The 17,734-nt window shown below is 43.8% G+C and overlaps 1 protein-coding gene and 1 pseudogene across 1 annotated transcript in view; one reads left to right on the top strand and one right to left on the bottom strand.

The window, feature by feature from the left end:
* LOC101733948 (coiled-coil domain-containing protein 77) overlaps window positions 1-17,734 on the bottom strand; it is an 89,062-nt gene that overhangs the window by 50,146 nt on the left and 21,182 nt on the right. The gene's annotated exons all lie outside the window — the stretch shown is intronic.
* Window positions 2,284-16,486, top strand: LOC116406984 (annotated as a pseudogene).

The raw sequence follows: 17,734 nt of genomic DNA, 5'->3' as shown, positions 1-17,734 counted from the left end.
TGCCTTACTACACACAGTATTGCCAGTTACTGCTCCTACCCTCATACCATCTTGCCTTACTACACACAGTATTGCCAGTTACTGCTCCTACCCCTCATACCATCTTGCCTTACTACACACAGTATTGCCAGTTACTGCTCCTACCCCTCATACCATCTTGCCTCACTATACACAGTATTGCCAGTTACTGCTCCTACCCCTCATACCATCTTGCCTCACTACACACAGTATTGCCAGTTACTGCTCCTACCCCTCATACCATCTTGCCTTACTATACACATTATGACACAGTTACAGTCCAATGGTTCAGGTATATATTTTTAAAGTTTTGGAAGCCCAGAGACACAGTTTTACCCCAAAGCCTCCTGCAGGCCAGCAGTCCCAATGGGGTTACTAATTAGCCAATCACAACCCTTATAATTAGCCAATCACAACCCTTATAATTAGCCAATCACAACCCTTATAATTAGCCAATCACAGCCCTTATTTGGCATCCCCAGCACTTTTTATACCTGCATTTGGCTCACAAGTACAAAAGGTTGGGGATCCCTGCTATATACATTATCCAGCCATTATAATACACCTACTTGCCTTTTTATACACAATATCCTACTGTTAAAGCTTCTTCACTTGATGCATCTTGCCTGACTACACACAATGCCCCGCGGCTTCTCTCCTTCCCCAGAAAAGAGACAAATCTGCATTTGCCATAAACCTAATTCCTATTTACTGTAATAGCACCCGAGTGGGTTGCCATTGTATGAGCAGAGCTTTATGGGGGGGGGGGGGGCTAGATTTTAGGCTCGGTGGCTGCCAGACACAGGGGGTCCGGGGGAATGAAAGAAGCAGCTACTGGGGAGAGGGGAGATTTGGGGGGGACTGAGAGGGAGGAATGGGGATGTAGAAGGAGCGTAGCGGGGAGATGACAGCAGGAGAGAATGAGGGAGGTACAACGGGGGGGGGGGGGTATTACTGCAGAGCAGGAGGAGGGAACGGAGCGAGAGAGGAATCCCCTGAATACAGAGAGAGGGAAGGGAATGAGGCAGAGAGCTAAGGAGTGAGAAGTACCAGGCAGAGTGTATGGGGGCGAGTACAGCAAGAAGAGGAGAATCTGCAGGGAAAATCCATTCATTCCGAGATCTGCTTCTTATCCGGAACCTCATATAGGGATCTGCTTCTTACCCTGAACCTCATATAGGGATCTGCTTCCTACCCTGAACCTCATATAGGGATCTGCTTCTTACCCTGAACCTCATATAGAGATCTGCTTCTTACCCTGAACCTCATATAGGGATCTGGGGATCTGCTTCCTACCCTGAACCTCATATAGGGATCTGCTTCCTACCCTGAACCTCATTTAGGGATCTGCTTCCTACCCTGAACCTCATATAGAGATCTGCTTCTTACTCTGAACCTCATATAGAGATCTGCTTCTTACCCTGAACCTCATATAGAGATCTGCTTCTTACTCTGAACCTCATATAGGGATCTGCTTCTTACCCTGAACCTCATATAGAGATCTACTTCCTACCCTGAACCTCATATAGAGATCAGCTTCTTACTCTGAACCTCATATAGAGATCTGCTTCTTACCGTGGAACCTCATATAGAGATCTGCTTCTTACCCGGAACCTCATATAGGGATCTGCTTATTGCCCTGAACCTCATATAGGGATCTGCTTATTGCCCTGAACCTCATATAGAGATCTGCTTCTACCCTGAACCTCATATAGAGATCAGCTTCTTACTCTGAACCTCATATAGAAGATCTGCTTCTTACCTGGAACCTCATATAGAGATCTGCTTCTTACCCGGAACCTCATATAGGGATCTGCTTATTGCCCTGAACCTCATATAGAGATCTGCTTCTTACCCGGAACCTCATATAGGGATCTGCTTATTGCCCTGAACCTCATATAGAGATCTGCCTTCTTACCCTGAACCTCATATAAAGATCTGCTTATTGCCCTGAACCTCATATAGAGATCTGCTTCTTACCCTGAACCTCATATAGAGATCTGCTTCCTACCCGGAACCTCATATAGAGATCTGCTTCTTACCCTGAACCTCATATAGGGATCTGCTTCCTACCCGGAACCTCATATAGGGATCTGCTTCCTACCCGGAACCTCATATAGGGATCTGCTTATTACCCTGAACCTGCACTATGCAGGGACTTGGGAGAGACACACAGAACAGGGACTCCCCAAAGAGGGAGAAGGATCTGAGGGGCTCAGCAATACTGCACCAGCAGAGACGCCTCAAACAAGCCACGCAGTTTGTGCCAAGACTCTGCGGATCTTCTGCCACTGGACCAGCTGCGGAGACTGGGGACCAGTAAAGACCTGGTGAGTGTGGGAGGGGGGGGACCGCTTGCTCAGTGAGACTAATGTTTGCAGCTCTGAACCAAGTTACAGGGCCAAAATGTGGGACTGCTTTCATGTCTTGCAGGGATTTCTATAGGTGCATGCTGCAGACTGCAATGATTTCTACGCAGCCATGTTGGTTGGCTGTCCTATAACGCTGCTACTCTTGGTTTAAATGTTAACCTAACTGGCCTTTGGGCTGTGCCCTAGGGGGGCCCCTAAGCCTCAATCCCCACCATTTGCAAAGCACTGATCCCGGTTTGGTTGACTATATACATCAGGGGTCCTCAGCCTTTCTTACTCGGGAGCCACAGTCAAATGTAAAAAGACTTGGGGAGCAACACAAGCACCATAAAAGTTCATGGAGGAGCCAAATAAGGGCTGTGATTGGCTATTAGGCATCCTCTATGCAATAACACAAAAAGGGAAAGTTGTGCTCAACCACTAAATTGTAAACCATTAAGCGGGGGTGCAATGAGGCTGTGACCATAAAATACATATAAACAACCGCAAAAAATCCTCTGCACTCACCCATTATCAATATGTAGAAATTGGACACTAGGGCATTTCACTACTAAGAAATGCCTTCCCTCCCCACCTCAAAAAGAGGGATTGTTTGTCCGTACATTGCAATATACTTCAAGCTGGCCAACTACGTCAAAGTCATCCCTTCTGGCCAGTCCTACCCTAACTGACCTATATAAGTAATTTAAGATTAGTACTGAGCAAAGGGACTAAGTTTTACCTGCAACATGCTTGCGTATAAGGTTAAAACTCCCATATGGTTGCCCTTTTATTAGCTCCATTGGGATCACCTGACTGTAGCTGGGAATAGTGGGGGCTACAACATGGAGCTGGCCACTGCTCCTGTATAAACAATAACACAAAAAGGGAAAGTTGTGCTCAACCACTAAATTGTAAACCATTAAGCGGGGGTGCAATGAGGCTGTGACCATAAAATACATATAAACAACCGCAAAAAATCCTCTGCACTCACCCATTATCAATATGTAGAAATTGGACACTAGGGCATTTCACTACTAAGAAATGCCTTCCCTCCCCACCTCAAAAAGAGGGATTGTTTGTCCGTACATTGCAATATACTTCAAGCTGGCCAACTACGTCAAAGTCATCCCTTCTGGCCAGTCCTACCCTAACTGACCTAATGTAAAAAGACTTGGGGAGCAACACAAGCACCATAAAAGTTCATGGAGGAGCCAAATAAGGGCTGTGATTGGCTATTAGGCATCCTCTATGCACCCTATCAGCTTTATTGGTAGGGAATCTTGTTTTTATTCAAACTTGCCCCCAAGTCAGGAATTCAAAAATAACTCCCTGGTTTGGGGGCACTGAGAGCAACATCCAAGGGTGGGGAGCAACATGTTGCCCCGGAGCTACTGGCTGGGGCATTTAAATATAATGTCCTGTTGCCCTGCTCTGATAAAAGTTGCATGTTTGCTTAAGAATTCCTACTATAGTTTATATAAATACCCCGCTGTGTAGCCCCGGGGTTTCTGTAGCAAACACCCCAGCTGTACCGGTGCAGGAATGGCTGCCCCCGGGGCTACACAGCGGGGTATTTATATAAACTATAGTAGGGTTTCTGTAGCAAACACCCCAGCTGTACCAGTGCAGGAATGGCTGCCCCCGGGGCTACACAGCGGGGTATTTATATAAACTATAGTAGGGTTTCTGTAGCAAACACCCCAGCTGTACCAGTGCAGGAATGGCTGCCCCCGGGGCTACACAGCGGGGTATTTATATAAACTATAGTAGGGTTTCTGTAGCAAACACCCCAGCTGTACCAGTGCAGGAATGGCTGCCCCCGGGCTACATAGCGGGGTATTTATATAAACTATAGTAGGGTTTCTGAAACATATAGACCTAGGTTACTAGTGCAGGGTAACAGTACATTACTATTATTATAATCAAGGTCCAATCTGATTGCAGCAGCCACACAGTGTGATCCAGAGACGGCTCATGGGGGGCAGCCTGAGCATTGAAAGCGATAACCCTGTATTTCCAACTTCCCCGTGCAACAGGGGGAGAGACGCACCCCCCAGGGTGATGAGACGATACAGCCAACTAAGTTGGGTGAGGAGACCCCCGGTGGCTGGAAGGAACAAGCTCTACTCATACCCTGCAAGGTACAACCCCTAGCAACTACTTGTATACCTGCTTATACTGAGATGAGCCCTGATTGGCCAGTTAGACTAATGGGAGTAAATGTGTTACCCCCAATGAGCAGAATCTGCTCCCACCAACAGCTCCTTTTAACTGAGGGTTGTTTACATTTGAGACAATTTGCAATTGGTCTTCATTTTTTTTTTATTTGTAGTTTTTTAAAATTATTTCAGCTTTGCCCAGCAGCTCTCCAGCTTGGCGTTTCAGCAGCTGTTTGGTTGCTAGGATCCAAATTACCTAAGCAACCAGGGTTGTGGTTTGAATGAAAGACTGATAAATGAATAGGAGAGGGCCTGACTATATAAATAAGTAATATAAGTAACAATACTTTATATTCACAGAGCAATAGTTTTTTTCCTCAGGCAGTGCCGGACCAAGCCATCCAGGCACCCTAGGCAAGCCCACCCGGGCACTCAAGGCAAGTCAGCCGGGCACCCAAGGCAAGTCAGCCGGGCACCCCAAGGCAAGCCAGCCGGGCACCCAAGGCAAGCCAGCCGGGCACCCAAGGCAAGCCAGCCGGGCACCCAGGCAAGCCAGCCGGGCACCCTAGGCAGCCAGCCGGCCACCCTAGGCAAGCCAGCGGGCACCCAGGCAAGCCAGCGAGCACCCAAGGCAAGCCAGCCGGGCACCCTAGGCAGCCAGCCGGCTTGGCCCATCCCCCCCTCCCATGTGTGGGGCTGCGGGGGTCACTGGAGGTGGGTGAACGGTGGGGTAAAGGGCATGGAAATAGGGGTAAGTGAAAGAAGAGGTGCCTGCCTGGCGCCCCACCCACTGTTGCCCCTAGGTGCCTCTTCTGCCTACCCCTAGTTCCGGCCCCCGGGCCCATTTGAAAGCTGCACAGAGTTAGAAGAAAAAAGGCAAATCATTTAAAACTCTGAAAAACAATAATGAAGACCAATTGAAAAGTTGTTTAGAATTGGGCATTCTATAACATACTAAAGTTGAACTTAATGGTGAACTGCCCCCTTTAAACCACTGGGTTCCAGCATCAATATGGGTCGGGGGGGTGGATGATTGATTTTATGTCCCTATTGAAAAGGCAGGGGTAATAAGGTTGGGATATATATATATGTATATAATGTATATATATAATATATATATAAGAATGGGGGTGTCCTTTCTGCACACAGGTTTGTGGGCCACGATGCAAGGGCCAAGCTATGCACGGAACATCAACAGAACCTCATCTCCCGGAAGCTGCACGGAAAGGCTGGGGTAAGAGCAACCAGGGTGGGGTGGGGGCCACAACTTAGGAGAATTATACAATACAAAACAATTGTTTGTGTTTTTTTTCACATAGGCTCCCCCTTTACATTAAAACTTTTAGTATGTTGTAGAATGGCCAATTCTAAGTAATGTTTCAATTGGGCTTCATTATTTATTTTCAATAGTTTTTTCCATTATTTGCTCCTTTTTATTACTTCATTTTTCTATCCATCCCCCTCTCCTATAAATATATCAGTCTCTTATTCAAACCAGTCCCTGGTTGTTAAGGTAATTTGAACCCTAGCAACCACATGACTGCTGAAATTTTAAACTAGAGAGCTGCTGAACAAAAGGTAAATTCATAAAAACAAATGGAAGAACCCAATTGCAAATTGTCTCAGAACAGCAGTCTACATTATACTAACTTTAATTAAAAGGTGAACACCCCTTAACCCCCCTCCAGCTGGACCAGTCCCAGAGTTGTCTATAGGAGGAGCAAAAAGAAGCAACTACAGGTATAGAACCTGTTATCCAGAATGTGCAGGACCAAGAGTGCGCAGGATAAGGGGTCTTTCCGTAATTTGGATCTCCACATCTAAAGTCTACTAAAAAAAAATCAATAAAAGCATTAATTAAATCCAATAGGATTGTTTTTCTTTCAATAAGGATTAATTATATTTAGTTGGGATCAAGTACAGGTACTGTTTTATTATTACAGAGAAAAGGGAATCATTTAACCATTAATAAACCCCAATAGGGCTGTTCTGCCCCACAATAAGGGGTAATTATATCTTAGTTGGGATCAAGTACAGGTACTGTTTTATTATTACAGAGAAAAGGGAATCATTTAACCATTAAAATAAACCAATAGGGCTGTTCTGCCCCAATAAGGGTAATTATATCTTAGTTGGGATCAAGTACAGGTACTGTTTATTATTACAGAGAAAAGGGAATATTTAACATGAAATAAACCCAATAGGGATATTCCAATTTCCAAGACCTTTATTAATTGTCGCACAACATATGTAGTCTATGCTCTCACTTGTCCGTGTAACAAAGTTATGTGGGGCGGACTATAAGATCAGTGGGAAGTAGGGTTAATAAGCACATCCGTAACAGTAAAGCAGGAGAATGAACCATGGGGTATCGAGACATTTTAAGCTGTTTCACAATAATAGTGATCCCAAAGGATATTCTTTTATGGAAGTGTAAAAATAATTGTATATTATTATAAATAAATCAATGTGTTACATCAAAGTAGATGTAGTATAGAATAGTATTGCAGGCGGGTATAAAGAGGGGGTTGGCCCATAGGAACCAATAGTCCATGAGGAAGCGCAGAGCGCGAACGCGTCGGACTGCCTGGAGAGAGACCCGATATTGACAGACTCGGCACCTACCGGTGACGTCACGAAGGGAAAGGACAGCGTGTGAGTCGCATCCCTCAGCCAATGTGCCTCTCCTCTGTCTTATCCCTAGTAAGTCCCGGCCGGGACAAGGGGGGTTGTGTATTTGTTCTTTATGCCCAGTTAGGGCTCTGTTTTATTGTGTGCTTGTAGTTACTTGGAGGCTATGAGATAATTGAATACCATATAGTGTGCAATTTTATCTCTATATGCATGCCTGCATTCTTAGTATTTGCACAGAGTAAGAGGGAAAACAAGGGTTTTATTTGTGTAACTTCTTTATTAAATATCCCTCAGTGGGGCTAAGAGCCATATATTGGCTATAGGCGGCTGTAATACTGCATCTGATATCTGGAGAAGTTAATTAAGGATCCAATTAATGTTTTATGGTGTTTTAAGCTCCCTCACTTTTTTATTCTAATAATTGGGATATACTGTGGGATTTTTAATTCAGTGTATTCTATGATTTTCCCTCTTGATTTCCTCATATATGGGTCAGAGCAATGAATTCTCTTTTAAACACTCTAATTGATTTCTCCTGAGGGAATGATATGCATTAACTGGGAATTCAATAATAAACATTGGGAAGTAATACATGGTTTCTCGTTACTATATTAATGTCTTCTGCCCTATGTGATTTTCTCTTGTATATATAATCTAATTGGTATTTTTAATTAGTGGTGTATATGATTTTTTTTTTTATTATTTAAAATTGATTCTACTTTGATTGTAACACATTGATTTATTTATAATAAATATACAATTATTTTTTACAACTTCTTGGTGTTTTAGCGCCAACTCCTTTGGAGATAATTTGTGTAGCACTATAGGTTTAGTAGGAGGAGGGCAGCTACATCTAATTATTAATGTTGGTTAATGCAATTTAGCACTGCAAAAATATATATATATTTTTTTTTTCTCTTTCTTACAGTCTTTCCTTCTAGACCTTAATATCTATATTGTTGTGTTTTTGTAATCTTTAAAGCGCAGATAAGGTTTGCCTTGATATTCTTTATGGGACTGGAGCATATTCTCCCAAGTTAAGAGGTGGGAGACGGATTTACTAGATTAAGACAAGGAGAAAACGTTTGGATTTTTAAATTGAATACATTGCATCCGGAAGGACTCAATGTAGATTTGGACTTGGCGGCATTTTTAAATTCAATTTTAAGCTTATTTTTGGTCAATTATTGGATTCCTGGTATTTATTTATTTCTAATTTATCTACATTTTAAGTAGGAATATGCTTGATATGGGCTGTTTTAACGAGACATCTCTTTATTTCTTTATGATTAGCGGATAAGTAGTATATAAATAAATAATAAATAAACAAACATACAACTCTCCCAATCTTTGGGGAGAGGGATGATGGGTTATATATGGGTAATATAAATTCTTCCATCTGACACAATGCCATAACACCATGGCCTTTTGCGCTAAAGAGAGAGGGGTTGCTATGGCAACGCGCGTTGTTTCCATTGTACATATCGCTTTACCAGCGCTAGATTGAGTTCCCTACAGTATTTCCCATAAGTTTTACTCTTGCAGCCCCACTATGTATTAGGCGCTTCTACATTCACTTACTGGAGGTTCCCCTATGTCTAGTTACCCACCCTTATGCCTATTCTAATAGAGGGAACAAAAAAAGCACAATAAAAGCTCTGGGGGTGCCAAATAAGAGCTATGATTGGTTAGGGGGTCAAGTGCGGGGTATGGCACATTATTTAGCATACAGGCCTATCCAATGGCGCTATAGCTGTGCATAAATATATAACCCCTGCCCCCAGATGTCACACTGTACGTACCTGTACCCCACCTTACGAGCTCTGGTACAAGCCACTACACAGGTCTCCTACCACCAGTTACCCCACCCCTAACTCTACGATCCAAACAGCCCGCCTCCGCAAGCTTAACCAATCACGCACCCAGTTCAATCCAGAATCATTGAAGCATCCAATCCGCTAGGGCGATACTTGAGTCGGCCCGCCTGCTCACCAGGTGTCTTCTGGGAATTGTAGTTTATTCTATCGCTATCCACATGTGTTTAAACTACAATTCCCTCAGGTTTAGATTCCAAAACGAATACCCGATATGCAAAGGAGAATTATGACAACATGTCTTTATCTTCATAACAGTATATGTATTATAATTTCATTAATACATTATAATTATCATTGCTAATGAAAGATTTTGATTTAACTTTTCCTCTACATAGGAAATAGGCGTGTGAACATTTGTGACACTTAATTCCATTTTTATCCCAACTCCACCCCCATTCGCAGCCATTCTATAGATTATACTCCAGTTCTGGAATTGTAAAAACTTTTTACACACGGATGAAACAACCGTTTGCAAAACCAGGTGAAGATCTCCTTTATCTAAAGGAATGTTCATGTAGCGCCATCTATCGGCTATTTTTCACATTACAGGCTGTTATTAATCCACATAGCTTTAACTAGCGCGGAGGGATACCTGGAGATTATACAACCAGCCTCTTTAATCCTTTAGGGCCCCAATTTCACATTACAAAGTTGCATCAGGACTTTATGGACCTAGGAATGATACGGACTGGAGCCTGGAATTTACTGTAAGTACTGGATGTGCTGAAGGAGCTGCTGGGCTTCAGGAAGGGGACTGGGTACTAGGAAGCCCCAGGGGGGGCAATTGCAACAGGAAGTTGCCTGAGAGGGGGCACATCATTGGGCCTTTCAAAACGAGGCTGCAGAGACCCTAGTGGCACAGACTGGGGGCTTTCTGGTAGGAGGTGTCTGTTGAAATTAGAAATTAATTCTAACTTAGGGAATTGCTACAAGGTGACTCTGGGACTTGGGGTGTCATAGTCAGGTAAGTAGTGGAACTTTGGCACCCTGAGTACCCCAATAACTTAAATAAAGAGCTCGTTATATTATATGGAACTGGGGGTCAGATATTTGGGAGTCTTGATTGTCTCAGCAAAAGTAACTAGTAGTAAAAAGTGGAACTTTGGCACCCTGAGTACCCCAATAACTGAAATAAAGAGCTCGTTATATTATATGGAACTGGGGGTTGGATATTTGGGAGTCTTGATTGTCCCAGCAAAAGTATCTGCCTGCCTCTGTGGCAGAATTAGGGGACTCTGTGGGCTTCACAGGGGGGTTCCTGCTGTCCCGGGGGCTGTGGGAGATACAGTAATAGAAGCCACAGGGAGTACCTGTAGATATTGGGGTGCAAACTCAACGTTAGCCCAGTGTCACAACCACCAGCGAGGGGAATAAAGTGATCTTTTTGTCAACAGTCTCAGGGAATCCCTAAGTGTTAGACTGTATTTGCTTCCTCCGGTGTTGGTAACATCAGGCACTGGTTACTGAGGGAACAGGAGAGACGGGGAGTAAATCCGTGGCTGTAGTGAAGGATCACAGAGAAAACTCGATGAGGGACGTTACTTCATGACAGAGAAAGGAGCCTCTGGCTTTATCCAAGCAAGATCTGGGATGCTTATCCGCACTATACCGCTTGTCTAGTTCTATACCCACCTGAGGATAAACACTTGTTTGGAATGGCCGCCTACATCGAATTTGTGCCCCCTCCGGAATGCCCGGTGTTCGAGCCCAGCTGGGAGGAATTCTCTGATCCCCTGAGTTTCATCGGACGCATCCGACCGATTGCTGAAAAGACAGGGATATGCAAATCCAACCTCCCAAGGTAAGTCTGATAGATGGATGTTATCAGTACACTGAGAGCCTGAAATAATTCCTTATGGATAAATGATGCAGTTGTAACAGGGAGCTGATACATACTGTGTGCAAGTCACATTATATAAGTTTTATTATTATATATATATATATATGATTATAATAAGTTCACACAGGCTGATGACAAATGTCAGATGTTTGATTAGTCTTTGCTCTTGGTCACATTTTTTAGAAACCAATGACCCATTGGTTGGCATTGCTGCTTTACGGTCAGTTTGATTCCAGCCAGGGCACTATCTTCAGGGAATTTTTATGTCCCCCCCCCCCCAGGTGGATTTTCTTGCACTTTTGGTACACAAATCTTCTTTGTCGTGGGCAACAAATCTCCCCGCAATGCCATCCCACCGGCTAGCATTTAAATCGCCAGTGGGATGCTTCACTGCGATGTCGCACAAAGTTGTCTTTGGAGGAAACTTTGAGCGACCGTGGGACATCGTAGCGACGCGAATGCCATCCCACCGGCAATTTACACTCTAGCCGGTGGGATGGCATTGCGGGGAGATTAGTCGCCCATCACTAATCTCCCTGTGTACCACTGCCCTAAAGACACCGGGCTACTAGTAGCAGCTACTTTTTCAAGCTACTGAAAATCCCTTCCATAGACAATACACGTAGAGACAATTATCAGTAAATGATTAGCATTGTCTATTTTAGTAGCCACGACAAGTAGCTGCTACTAGTAGCTCTGTGTGTCTTCACCCTAAGGGCTCTGGCACACGGGGAGATTAGTCGCCCGCGGCAATACTCCCTGTTCGCGGGCGACTAATCTCCCCGAGTAGCCTTCCCCTGCCATCCCACCGGCGAACATGTAAGTCGCCGGTGGGATGGCAGACGCGGCGGGGCGACTTACATGATGGCGTCGCCGGTGGGATGGCAGGGGGAAGGCAACTCTGGGAGATTAGGCGCCCGCGAACAGGGAGTTTTGCCGCGGGTGACTAATCTCCCCGTGTGCCAGAGCCCTAAGAGAGCTGCAGAATATGTAGGTGCTATATAGGCAGAGGATAATGACTACATGCCCTGTTGTGCGAAAAAATGTACCCCATGACACGTGAGGCATAACTTGAGGGTATGTACCCCAAAATTCTATCATGCCCAAAGTGTGTTTGTTTGCATTTGTAAGGATTACTTATGTATACAGGCCATATGGCCAAACATCATGGGGAAAGTGTCCTCTATCTAAATTTGCTTTATGCATGTTTAGAGTGGCTAATGGCCGACTGCATTTACTGTTTTGGGCTATCACATATGGTGCAGTTTCAATGGATAATATTTATTCTATTATTTGATATTATATTATTGTTCTAACAATCAAAGAAGGCAATAGTCAGCCAGTAGTGGGGTGGTTGTGTCCAAGCTGAAAGGTCACTATAATCAAACCATTAAAGTTTAAGTAGTTAAAGAAGAACTTTTGTATTATTTTTTGCTGAAAGAGGTGGAGGACCTAGTCAGCAGGGTATTGTACGTTTGTCAGATATTCGGACAGATTGAACATGGACTGAATAGGTGCGTTGATGTTGCCTTCATCCAATTGGTCTGTGGGCCTTTCTGTATAATCCTGTCTTGGGCCCCTGGGCCACATTCGTATCGGCCCAATTTGGCCCAGGAGGAGGGTGTCCAAATCGAGCCCAGATCCACTCATTGGGTGACCTTGACAAAACAGTGGAGCTGGCTGTGTATTTCCAACTTAAGAGCCTTACATACGCAAATAATTGTCATTGAACAAAACTGCTGTTTACACCAATAAGGTGTTGGTCTGGCTTACAAAAAAAATGTATATACGCCCCTTTATGTAGTGAGATCAGCGTTATAACAGCCGATATCCACGTTTGCAATGCAGGGGGTTAATTCTCCAGGTTCTACCCCAATCTTACAACTGGCTGTTTTTCTCACCTCTTAACCTATTTACTACTTTATGCCCCCTTATGGGGGAGGCGGGGGCAACATGGAACTGAAGCTGTCTGTACTGACCAGGGTTTTTGCTCCAATGATTACAAATGGAAGGGAAGTCCAATTACTGAAATGAATCTTCTCTGCCATTACTTTGTAGTCTATTTTTCCTAAAATCCCAACACTGCAGCTTTATTGTACACATTAGGGTTATACCTGGGTTTTAAGTAGGGATGCACCGAATCCACTATTTTGGGGTTTGGGCGAGATTCCTGGATTCCGAACCGAATCCTGGATTTGTTGCATCCCTAGTTTTAAGCTGCAGTTTGCTGCTTCTAGATAACAGCCACCAGTGTCGGACTGGGGTGCCAAGGGCCCACCAGAAAACCTTAGGCCCACTGTCCAGACCACCATTCCTTCCCAGTTCACTCACTTTCTTTAATTTCTTAATTACTTATTTTTACATACTATTATCTATCCTTTCCTTTATTTCTTTTGTTTCTTCTCATAGAATTGAGTAATGGCCATGGTGTAGGCATACAAGGCAAATGGTTGGGTGAGCAAGGGGGCCCACTGGGAGTTTTTTTCCTATGAAGTTTGTATTCTATTTATTTAATTAAAAATAAATCCTATACATATTATTTGTGTGGGTTTATATTATATAGGTACCTTCCTGACACCTGTAGGTATTTAAACTGTTTAAACGTTTAGCAGAGCTATTACTTTAACCATGAAAATGCTTAATGCTAGCAGTAACCCCCTAGTGTGTCTCCCCTGCTGATTTAGTAGCACAGGCAGGGTTTATATTATTTGTACTATAGAAAAGAAAACCTAGAATTTCCCTTTAGTTTGCCTGTGCGCTTTATAGATTTATTCTTAGCCCCCTAGAGAGCCAGTTTTGGTTATTGGCACAGTTACAGCTTAGCTTTATTGCTTTTATGTTCCTTTATCTCAGGACTGGCAGCCGCCCTTTGCCTGCGATGTCAAAAGCTTCTGCTTCACCCCTCGGGTACAGCGCCTCAACGAACTAGAGGTAAGGTTTCTGTGATTATTGTGCTGGGAATAAACCCAGATCATGGTTATTACAAACTGCTGTTTTTGTAGCTACATTAACATGTTGGAACTTGAGGATATGGACATTAACAAAATTGTTAGTTAGAAGCTTGACCAACTTGGGTTGGTTTTCCATATCCCTATTAGTTATATACAGATATTTGGATTTAAGGTGGCCATACACCTTCAGATCCGCTCGCTTGGCGATGTCGCCAAGCGAGCGGATCTTCTCCCGATATCAGGAGAATCCAGGCTAATTTGATCGTGTGGCCAAACGATCGAATTATAACGACGGGTATAGGCAAAGTCGGTTTGGGGACCGAATCAACGAGCCGATACGGTCCCCCATCCGACTAGATTTTTTAACCTGCCGGTCGATATCTGCCCGATTTCAGGCCAGATATGGGTCGGGCAGGCCCGTCGTTAGTGCCCCTACACGGGCCGATTAGTTGCTGAATCGTCTAAGGGACCCATATCGGCAGCTACAATCGGCCCATGTATGGGGACCTTTAGGCAGTATCGTATTTGTTCCAGAACAGTAGCCGATATTTACTTTCATTATTCTAACTGCTCTAGACCAGTCATAGCTAAATAGAACCTTTGCTATATAAACAAACGTGTATGTTTAATTGGCTTTATGATCTTGCATGTTAAAATGCGGATGTGGGCAGAAGTCATTTATAGAGACTGGAATCACACTGCATAACATCATAACTCCCTGGCAGCTTAAACAAAAGCAGTTCTAGCATGGCTTCCGATTCAGCAGGGGAATAGGGAAGAAGTATAGCAGGAGGGCCACCTGTTGGGTATCCCATTCTTAAATTAATTAGAGCTTGGATATGTGGCAAGGACAAAAAGACAGAAAAAGACACAGCAGTACAGATTAGGTACATGACGTTTCCCTTGTTATGATATAGGCTGGAGATATCCTGTGCATTTGCATGTTTTGTTTATTCCTCTTAATTACCTGCCATGAAGGGAGTGTATGGAGCCAATTGCACACCTGTTGTGCCAGTTCCGCTTGCTTATGTTGCACAGTGATGCAGCGCCTCCTCCCATGCTATGTTCCCTCTCCAGCAATTATGTGTATGTCCCCTGGGAGGTGAGTAGGCCACCTTATTAAAAGCCACTAGGCTGCAACAGGAAAGGATTAAGCTATAGTCCAATACACACTTTTCCCCCTTGATGCCCAGGAGACTAGAATATTCTTCATTTTCTGCAAGATTAAGGGGGAAGACACACAGAGCTACTAGTAGCAGCTACTTGTCGTGGCTACTAAAATAGACAATGCTGATCATTTACTGATAATTGTCTCTACATGTGTTTTAGCAGAGGCAATTCTCAGTATTGTCTATGGCAGGGGATTTTCTGGCATTTAGTAGCCATGAAAAAGTAGCTGCTACTAGTAGCTTTGTGTGTTCTTCACCCTTAAGGTTGTAACCCTTAGACTTTATTGAAAACACTGTGAATTTTAACTACAATTCCAAAAAGAGAAAAGGAAGTTAAAAAGTCCAGTGTGTTATAGACCATATTGTTGGTTACTTTACATCGCTGGACAACTGCAAGTGGCTATGTATATGTTTGGCCGTAATACTGATTGTATTGTTAGAACTTAAATATAGGAAATAAGTGTTCAGGTTTGATGTTAGAATTAGGGTAGACAATTTACAGCAGCTTTCCACCTAATAAGGGCTCTGGCACACAGGGAGATTAGTCGCCCGCGACAAATCTCCCTGTTCGCGGGCAACTAATCTCCCCGAATTGCCATTCTAACCGGCAAAAATGTGTCGCCGGTGGGATGGCACACACTGCGGCGCGATTGCGGCAACTTCGGCGATTTGCCGAAATCTCCTGCGTAGCGTGTGCCATCCACCGGCGACTTACATTTTCACCGGTGGGATGGCAATTCAGGGAGATTTAGTCGCCCGCGAACAGGGAGATTTGTCGCGGGCAACTAATCTCCCCGTGTGGCCAGAGCCCTAAAGAATGCTGGGAGTTGTAGTTTCACAGCAAGTCGTAAGGCTATAAGTTAATTACTCTTTGCTTTAGTATAGTATGTTATCTGCAGGCTTGCACCCTGACTGTCGGAATTTTCTTTCATCCAGGCAATGACCCGTGTCAAACTCGACTTCTTGGATCAGCTGGGAAAATTTTGGGAGCTGGCAAGGGTCCGCGCTCAGAATTCCAGTGGTGGATGGCAAGCTGTTGGGTGTGTATGCACTGAGCAAGGTGGGCGTGCAGGGACAGGTGGTTCTGCAGATAAACAACATACGCATTAGCATCTTGCAGTGTCTTCTGCGCCAGGATTAAATGGTTTACTGTAATTAAATACTGCAGGAAGTTTATATAATTACACCTTTCTAAAAGAACAGAAGGGCCTTATTGCCCAGAGCCTCCGTAGACTGTTACCTTCTTTCCTTTTTAGCTCCAGGTGGTTTCCAGTGAGGGGGGCTTTGAGGTTGTCACTAAAGAGAAGAAATGGTCTCAGGTGGGCAATCGGATGGGATACCAGCCAGGCAAAGGCACAGGCTCTCTTCTGAAGTTGCACTATGACCGAATCCTCTACCCCTACGAGCTGTTCCAGTCTGGCGTCAGCCTGATGGAAAGAAATGCACCTAGAATATTCTAGAGAGAAACCTTCTGTTTCAGTTTTTAAGTAAAGGTACCGGTATAGGACCTGTTATCCAGAATGCTCGGGACCTGGGGCTTTCCGGATAAGGGGTCTTTCCGTAATTTGGATCATTTAAACCTCACAGGATTGTTTTGCATCCAATAAGGATTAATCATATTTTAGTTGGGATCAAGTACAGGTACTGTTTTATTATTACAGGGAAAAGGGAATCATTTAACCATTAAATAACCCAATAGGGCTGTTCTGCCCCAATAAGGGGTAATTATATCTTAGTTGGGATCAAGTACAGGTACTGTTTTATTATTACAGAGAAAAGGGAATCATTTAACCATTAAATAAACCCAATAGGGCTGTTCTGCCCCAATAAGGGTAATTATATCTTAGTTGGGATCAAGTACAGGTACTGTTTTATTATTACAGAGTTGAACGCGTCGGGGTGGAACAGTCAGAAGGGGGGCGCTGGCAAAGGTCGGACTGGGCCACTAGGGCCAGGGCCCACCAGGATTTTTTCCCCGGTGTCCCGGCGGCCCAGTCCAACCCTGTAAGTGCTATTTCTGAACAATTTGCAATTGGTCTTCATTTTTTTATTATTTGTGACACTGTGACCTACTGTGTTCCGTAAGTTACCCTCCCATCTAGATTGTAAGCTCTTCGGGGCAGGGACCTCCATCCTCTTGTGTCTTTGACTCTTAACTTATTGCAACTGTATCTTGTATTTATTTGTATTATTGTTATACTGAGTATTTATCTATTATCTTAATAACCCCCTGTTTGTATTAATGTATTCTACTGTACAGCGCTGTGTACATAAGTAGCACTTTATAAATAAAGATATACTTACATACATACATTTGTGTTTTTTGAATTATTTAGCTTTATATTCAGCAACTCTCCATCTTGGCCTTTTAGGAGCAATAAGGTTGCTAGGGTCCAAACTAGCCTAGCAACCAGGCAGTGGTTGGAATGAGAAACTGGGATATGGTATAGGAGTGGGTCTGAAATAGAAAGATAGGTAATAAAAGTAACAATGACAAAGGACTCCACACCTCACTGCGGACCCTAAGGGGGTTTATAAACCTAGTTATGCTATAAAAGTTGCCCAAAAACATAATTATAGATGCAATAAAACTCACTAATGAGAATTCTACTGACCAAAATGCAAATAGAATTCACCACTTAAGAATCCCGATTCCCAGCACTGTGTCGGCCATCTTGCTGGTACCATTACATATAGAGATAATGATGGCATTTTCCCCCGTCATTATATGG

The sequence above is a fragment of the Xenopus tropicalis genome, chromosome 8, assembly GCF_000004195.4.
Source record: "Xenopus tropicalis strain Nigerian chromosome 8, UCB_Xtro_10.0, whole genome shotgun sequence".
NCBI lineage: Eukaryota > Metazoa > Chordata > Amphibia > Anura > Pipidae > Xenopus > Xenopus tropicalis.
Note: the sequence above shows the minus strand (reverse complement) of the source record. Positions and strands in the feature narration are given on the sequence as shown.